The sequence below is a fragment of the Tupaia chinensis genome, unplaced genomic scaffold (genome assembly GCF_000334495.1).
Source record: "Tupaia chinensis unplaced genomic scaffold, TupChi_1.0 Scaffold000152_1, whole genome shotgun sequence".
Classification (NCBI taxonomy): Eukaryota; Metazoa; Chordata; class Mammalia; order Scandentia; family Tupaiidae; genus Tupaia; species Tupaia belangeri.
Genome location: NW_006159623.1, coordinates 362,102 through 370,305, shown reverse-complemented (window position 1 = coordinate 370,305; position 8,204 = coordinate 362,102). Strand labels below are relative to the sequence as shown.

The 8,204-nt window shown below is 39.2% G+C and overlaps 1 pseudogene; it reads left to right on the top strand.

Annotated features, from left to right (window-relative positions):
• The first annotated feature begins 324 nt into the window (after window positions 1-324).
• Window positions 325-7,877, top strand: LOC106734586 (histone-lysine N-methyltransferase SETMAR-like; annotated as a pseudogene).
• The last annotated feature ends 327 nt before the right edge of the window (window positions 7,878-8,204 follow it).

The following is an 8,204-nucleotide window of genomic DNA, read 5'->3' as shown; positions in this document are numbered from 1 at the left end:
TGGACACTCAGAGTCTCAATACCATACACCTACTGCCGCTTTCAGATGAGCTCCATAGAATAGGGACCTTACCATTACATAGAAAAGCTCTTGTAGCATTAATCTCTTAGAATTCTTTTTTTTTTTTATTTAATTTTCATTGCTTAAATTTTTTTTTTTTTTTTTTTTTTTTTGTAAGGCAGGAAAATAGTAAACTGAAGTCTATCTACTTGCTGCCAAAACGAATGGAGTCCATTTTCTTATTGACTCTTTCTGGAGAGTTCTGAGTCAAGACAACATGCTTTTAGTTAAATTTGATCAGTGGCCATTCTTACACTCAGTGCGATGCTATTTACCCTGCTGTTGGATACCAAAAGGGACGCTTCAGGGTTCTGTCTTTCACAGCGTAGAGCTTTCCTGACATTGTGCAGGTAACTGAGAGTTTCCAAATGTATTCGGAGGTGAAAAAGTTCCCGGGGCAAAAAATGGCATAAATGTAACGGGAGGTTACATGGGACATTTCCTGCTGTTTCATAATTTTGGTTTAAAAGCTAAAGCCGAAGGCAGCTGGCAGTGATCATCCCAGGTATGACAGAGATGCATCCTGTCCCATACCTTTTCAGCACTGACTTGGACTCTGTTGCCCAACAGGGCATTGGAAATAAAGATCCAAGTTCACTGGAGGAGGAGGGAATCTGTGTGATCATGAGCTGACTTTAGAGGGAGTGTGACTTTCCTCTCCTTTTCCTCAGTTCCATCCCAACTGCTCTTCTGGGTAAAGGGAGAAAAGAGAGTGGCAGCTACAGCTGGAGAGCGGGTGAATCTCCCAATTCTCCAGACCACCATGGAGAATGAACTTGGAGATGTTACTAAGGAGGAAGTCCATGGACTCTTATATCTTGCCTGTTCTACTGGTGGACACTCAGAGTCTCAATACCATACACCTACTGCCGCTTTCAGATGAGCTCCATAGAATAGGGACCTTACCATTACATAGAAAAGCTCTTGTAGCATTAATCTCTTAGAATGTCAGCGAGTGATAGACCAGCAGTTAGCGTAATGGCTATGTCGCTGGACTCCCATGTAGTCGACCGCAGTTTGAGTCTCGGACCTGGTGACTTAAAATCACGTTGGGTGCGTGTGCGTGCGTGCCCAAGATCCTGAGAGGAGAATGGAGGAGAAGGGATTGCGGTTTGGCCATCCCCCCTGGGGGGTGAGTTGACACTTTCTGTCTCTCTCTGTCTTTCTGGCAAGCACATGCTTCCTATAGCAAAAACCTTTCCAAAATAAACAAACAAACAAAAAAGAATGTCAGCGAGTGAGAATACTTGTCCTCTGGTGGTGTGGCTCCTGGATTTTTAAAGAATCAAAAGTAATATAGCGATAGCTAATTATATTTAACAGATTTATTGAATAGCTACTTTATACCAGGTCTTGCTCTAAGCACTTAAATGTATGAACTAAGGGCACAAATGAACAAAACAACTCATGAGTTGTGTATTATCCCCATTATTGACCATCAAGATTCCACAGTTGGTAGTCCACTCACTGAAGCCATCTGGTGCCAGAACTTATAACCCTCACACTATTCTCCTCGCTGTTCTTCTAAAGGCATTCCAGTTGCTTCCGTTACACACTCTGCTGCCGGACAGGCCAGCACCTGGCTGCTAAACCACAGTGTCTTGGAACCCACCTGACAAAAATCCGCTGGTTGCCTCCCATCTTGATGAAGCCCAGACTTCATTTTAACCCCAGGCTTGGCCCTAAGTGATCTTGTACTGGTCCGTCTTTGCTAGTGCACTGGACTTTGTGCCCATGTCAGAATATGCTGGGTGTGGGTTATTGTGGCATAAGATCCTTTAGACACAGGATTAGAACCATATGGAAGCCACCAGAAGGACCCGATGAGTTCCAAGAGAGAGAAACACAATTGAGCATTTTTATTTGTGGGATGCATTGGATATTGGGTCCAGGATAATAATACTTCTTTTTTTTAAAATTTAACTGTATTTATTTACATTCATTCACTGTACGTCATTACAGCATACAAAATGAGGTTTTCCATCCAGAGTACACTGTATATTGTCTCAATGAAGCACATCAACAAACATGTTATTGTCAACAAATAATTTTCCATTTCTTGTTTCCTGTATGTTTTGCCTTTTTCGCCCCATCCTTGATTCCCTATCTCTTACCCTCTGCCATCTCCCACTCTCCTCCCACACTGTCCTGGTATCTATGTTTATTTTCTATACTGTTTTCCCCCCACGTTTTATTGCATTACTAAAGACCTTAATTAATCTGAATGTTTCATAGCAAACACATCTGATATATACATTTCCATGAACACAAGTCTAACTTTAGGCATCCTATAAAGTAGCACCTAGCTGAGGCTATATATCTTACTGCAGTCATTGAATAGATATTTTTTTCTGAAACTTTTTTTTGTAACTTAATTTACTTTCTTTCTCTAAGCATCATCACAGCATACAAAATGTGATTTCCCATCCAGGATATACTGCATAGTGACTTCATCATGCATATTATTACCAAAAATTTTCCATTTCTAGTTCCTAGAATTTTTTTTAACCCCTCTTTCTGACCCTCTGTCCTTTCCCACCCTCTTCTCATACTATCTATGGTGTCTACAATTGTTTTCCATTCCTTTCCCACCCACATTGTGTTGATCACACAATTTCTTACATAATTTAACTACTTTCAATGGTAAGTTCACTCGGTACTATTAAGAAAACCAGTTTTAACTTAAATCAAAGAAATGCCAAGGAACTTTGCTTAAAGCCAGGAAACAGGTTTGGAATAGATACATGGAAATAAGAGTTCAAAAACTAAGAAAGTGGCCAACGTAATCGTAGGGACAAGTCTGGAGTTGAATATTATATCCAGAATTTAATCAGGAAAATTGAACCAGAACAGAAGATAAAGTACACGAGACTGATAGATTCATACACCTACCGTTTGGACAGAATAATAGTACTTCTAACTCATGAAGTAGGAAAATAGACCTAGTGGTTTCCCTGATGTAACTATCTTTTCATGCACTAAAGTCATTGAGGATGTCACTTCTGTACAAGAATGAACTCGAGTCACTTAGAACACCTATGGCTGGAGATAGTTTCAGGGCAGTACTAGAATTTAGACAGCTCGCTGGAGAGTTAATGCTTGAGTACTGAATACCAGAGATAATCTGAGAGAGTGCTGCAGTTATTAAAGATCACAGAGGTAACTATTTTGCCTTTTACCTTCTCCATGTGGTCTTTTTAAATGATTTTGAGAGATGAATTTTAGATTGCTACTAATAGAAGGAAATTGTTCCTGCCATTGTTAACGCAGGACGCGAGATCATTTCCATTCTGGAAAAGATATCCAGTATGCCCTACTAATAGTTAGTGGCTCATTTGGCCAATTGCAGATTTATTTCTAAACCTGTGCTTTCAAAAAATCACCAGCAGCAATTCGCGACATGTACAGGACAGTAATATATTTTCACTGTCTTGCCCCAGGGGTGTGTAAATTTTCTTGCTTTCTGTCACATTGTTGATAAGGGGATTTTAAATCACATGGAAACTTGAAGACTTTTCTTTCGCTTATTACAGAGCTGATGTTTTAATTAGGAAAAGCAGGGAAGCTGTTTTTCTCCTTTGAGTTTAAGATTTTCAGCATTGGTGATTGAATTCACTATTTGGAGCTGATAGAGAAATATTCAGATTAAAAACAAACTATTTTACTCTAAACCTCCCTCTTAGAACTACAAACTCCTGGACCTTTTATGAAGGGAGGTTTGCCATTGGAAGTGGTCTTGGCGAAGGAGGACCAGTAGAGTTACTCCTCTTTTCTTACTGCTCCCTTCCCACTGCTTGCTGCCCTTATGTGACAAAACGAGATTTGCATACTGCATAGAAAGTCAGTCATTCCTTCACTGATTCAAGTTCCTTTCCATCTCATTTTAGGTATGCTTTGTAACTCCTGGAATGCTTATTATTATTATTATTTTAGAGTTTTCTATACCTTAAGGTGCATGCTCTTGCTGGAGACAGAGACAGAGGCAGTGAGAAGGAAAGTGAGAAACCCTCCTCTCCCCCTCCCCTCCCTCCTTCTCCCCAGAGGATGGCTACACTGAAGTCCCTTCTGTTCCATTCTCCTTCTGGGATCTTAGACATACATGCACACGTGCCTGGTGTGAGTTTCAAACCACCAGTCCAGGACTCAAAACACAGTTGGCAATGTGGGAGTCCAGCAATGTAACCACTGCATGATCTGCTGGCCCTGAAATGCTTATTGTATTAATGGTATTAAGGAGGACAAAGGAAGCGGGGGCCAGTTCCCAAGGTCTTGGGGTGACCATCAGTAAGGGTTAGATGCTGCAGACACAGCACATGTAGGTGAACGGTAACAGCTGAGACGTGGCCTTCTGTGTGGCCTGATTTAGGGGTGCATGGGAAACAACCCCTATTGCCTAAAACAACAGAGAAACATGGCCCCTGGAAGAGAGAAGAGGTGAGAAGGCTAGTTCTGTAATAACTTGTGGCAGGCACGCACACCATTTGACTAGGTTTTAAAGAAAATGGCAACCTCAGAATGCTGGAGGACTTGTGATAATCTAGGTCGTTTAAGCCACATAATTGGTTTGGGATTAAAAAAAAAACAACTTAGACTTTATCTTTTAGTCCATTCTCTACATGCAGAAATGAAGATGAAGAACAATTGTACTCAGCGGTAGAGACTGGTTGAATCCAAATCTCCTGGTTTGTGGTATAATGCCTCTCTGGCGACTCATTTTCAATGCCATCTGCAGGGTGATGCCACTGAATAATATCACTTCTATTACTGATAATTTTGGACTACCATGCAGAATGAATAATCACAACTGTTTTTCCTAAAAAGCATTGCTATTATCTTTGCTTAGTTTCCCAGGGGCATAGCATCTGGCTTGGGCCACCTAGGGTAAGATTTCCAGTTCCACCCCGACAACTGGGAGGACTTCAGCTCATGCTTACCCTTTCTGGTTCTCAATGTTCTTATATGTAAAATGGGTCAATCAAATGAAGTGATAGGTCAAACAGTAGAGTGTTTGGCACAAGGCAAGTAACTAGTACATGTTAGTCAGTATTGATATTCTATATTATCTTATTTTATCTATTTTTAATAAGTAGTACATTAACATAAATCAAAAAGTAAGAAATTATACGAGTGTAGAGTGAAAGGTCTGCCTTCTCGTTTTGTTTCCCAGTCAGTAACTTTCTATACACATAAGCAAATGTTAATATATATCCTATCTCTTTTTACTCCATACTGTAGCATACTGTACACAGTGTTTTGAGCTTATTTTTTTAACTAAACAATATGTATTTGAGCATATATATATGTGTGTGTGTGTGTGTATATATATATATATATATATACATTCATGTAAAGAAGTTCTCATTCACTATATAGCTGCACAGAATGGAGTTACACATACCACATCGAATGGTTTCACCATTTTAATTTTGATTCTTGTTAAAGACATCTAGATTGATAGCAATTTTTGCTGCTATGTACTGCAATGAATAGCTCTGGACATATATTATTTGCATTTATCTGTAGTATAAGTTTATGGAAGCAGAATCTCAGAGTCAAAGAGTATGTGCATTTAAAACTTTGATAGATATTGCCAAATGGCCCTCCACAAAGGTTATATCCATCTACAGTCTCAACAGCAGTAAATGAAAGTGACCCTTCCCCTGCTAAGACTGTGTTATCAAACTTCAATGTATTGGTCAATGGGATAAAGGAAAGCGGTATCTTTAGTAGTTTTGATTTACATTTCTGTTACTATAAATGAGAATGAACATTTAAAAATTGTTTAAGAAGTGTCTTTTACTCACTTATTCTGAGAACTATTAGGTTGGTGTAAAAGTAATGGCATTTTTGCAAGTTGAAATTTGCCATTTGATATTGGATACGTTCTTAAATAAATGTGGTTATGCTATACGTCTTTTTTTTAAAAAAAGGGATCTTTGCCTTAGGGTGCATGTGTTCTCTAGAGAGAGAGAGAGAGAGAGAGAGAGGGGGAAAGTGAGAAATTGCTCTCCAGGGGGAATGGCCATGTCACAATCTTCTCCTCTATTCTCCTCATGGGATTTTGGGCACACACATGTATGCCTTGAACGAGTTTCAAGTCACTCGGTCTGGGACTCGAACTGTGGTTGGTCATGTGAGAGTCCAGTGACATAACTGTTATGACATCTGTTGGCCCTTGTTATATATAATTTTATGTGCATTTCTTGCTTTATGTTTTTTGCTAATGCCTTATTATCTTTTGTTTATTTTACATGTATTATGTTGTTTATTTTACATGTACTATGTAGTCTATTCCATAGACTATAGAAATGATGTTATACAAAAAAAGCAAATATGAACAATTTTCTTATTTGAGTTCAAAATGGCTTGTAAAGCAGCAGAGACAACTTACGACATCAACAATGCCAAGGAACTGGAAAAACATCATCAGTGCCAAGGAACTGCTAGCAAAGGTACAGTGCAGTGGCAGTTTAAGAAGTTTTGCAAAACAGATGAGAGTCTTGAATCTGAGTGGCCTGCCATCAGAAGTTGACGATGACCCATTGAGAACAACCATTGAAGCTGATCTTACAATTATAAGAGAAGTTGCCCAAGAACTCAATGTTGTCTATTCTATGGTCACTCAGCATTTGAAGCAAATTGGAAAGTTGAAAAAGCTTGAGACATCTGTTGGCCCTTGTTATATATAATTTTATGTGCATTTCTTGCTTTATGTTTTTTGCTAATGCCTTATTATCTTTTGTTTATTTTACATGTATTATGTTGTTTATTTTACATGTACTATGTAGTCTATTCCATAGACTATAGAAATGATGTTATACAAAAAAAGCAAATATGAACAATTTTCTTATTTGAGTTCAAAATGGCTTGTAAAGCAGCAGAGACAACTTACGACATCAACAATGCCAAGGAACTGGAAAAACATCATCAGTGCCAAGGAACTGCTAGCAAAGGTACAGTGCAGTGGCAGTTTAAGAAGTTTTGCAAAACAGATGAGAGTCTTGAATCTGAGTGGCCTGCCATCAGAAGTTGACGATGACCCATTGAGAACAACCATTGAAGCTGATCTTACAATTATAAGAGAAGTTGCCCAAGAACTCAATGTTGTCTATTCTATGGTCACTCAGCATTTGAAGCAAATTGGAAAGTTGAAAAAGCTTGATAAGTGGGTGCCTCATGAGCTGACAAAAAAATAAAAAATACATCCTTTTGAAGTGTTGTCTTTGATTCTACGCAGCAACAAAGAACTGTTTCTCAATCGACTGGGTTTAATATGACAACCAGAGTTGACCAGCTCAGTGGTTGGATAAGGCAAAAGCTCCAAAGACTTCCCAAAGCCAAACTTGTACTAACAGAAGGTCGTGGTCACAGTTTGATGGGGTCTGATCTACAGCAGCTTTCTGAATCCTGGCAAAACCATTACATATGAGAAGTATACTCAGCAAATTGATGATATGCCTTAAAAAAATCCAATGCCTGCAGCTAGCATTGGTAAACAGGAAGGGCTCAATTCTTTGTCACGACAAAGCCCGACTGAATGTCACACAACCAATGCTTCAAAAGCTGAATGAATTGGACTATGCAGTTTCGCCTCATCCACCATATTCACTTGACCTCTTGCCAACCAACTACCATTTCTTAAGCATTTCAACAACTTTTTGCAGGATAAACACTTCCACAGCCAGCAGGATGCAGAAGATGCTTTCCAAGAGTTCATAGAACCCGGAAGCACAGAGTTTTATGGTACAGGAATAAACAAACGTATTTCTCATTTGCAAAAATGTGTTGATTATAATGGTTCTTATTTTAATGAATAAAGATGGTGTTTGGGCCTAGTTATAACAATTTAAAATTCACGGTCCCAAACCACAGTGGCTTTTGCACCAATCTAATACTTTTTCATATCTTCTGCTCTCTTTTTATTGAGCTGTTTTTCATTTTTACGTTAAGCTGTATTTATTTTCTTTGGACATCTAAAGTATGTGATTATAGTCCTCCATGACAATGGCCTTGCTTCATGGCAGCAGTGGCTGTGACTACAGGGGCAGGGGAGGATGAGCCAGACAGGCCTCATGTGCAGTAGCAGAGGGAAAGCAGACCCTTCAGCAGCAATTCTCCACTTGAATCCCCTTTCCAGTCCAGTG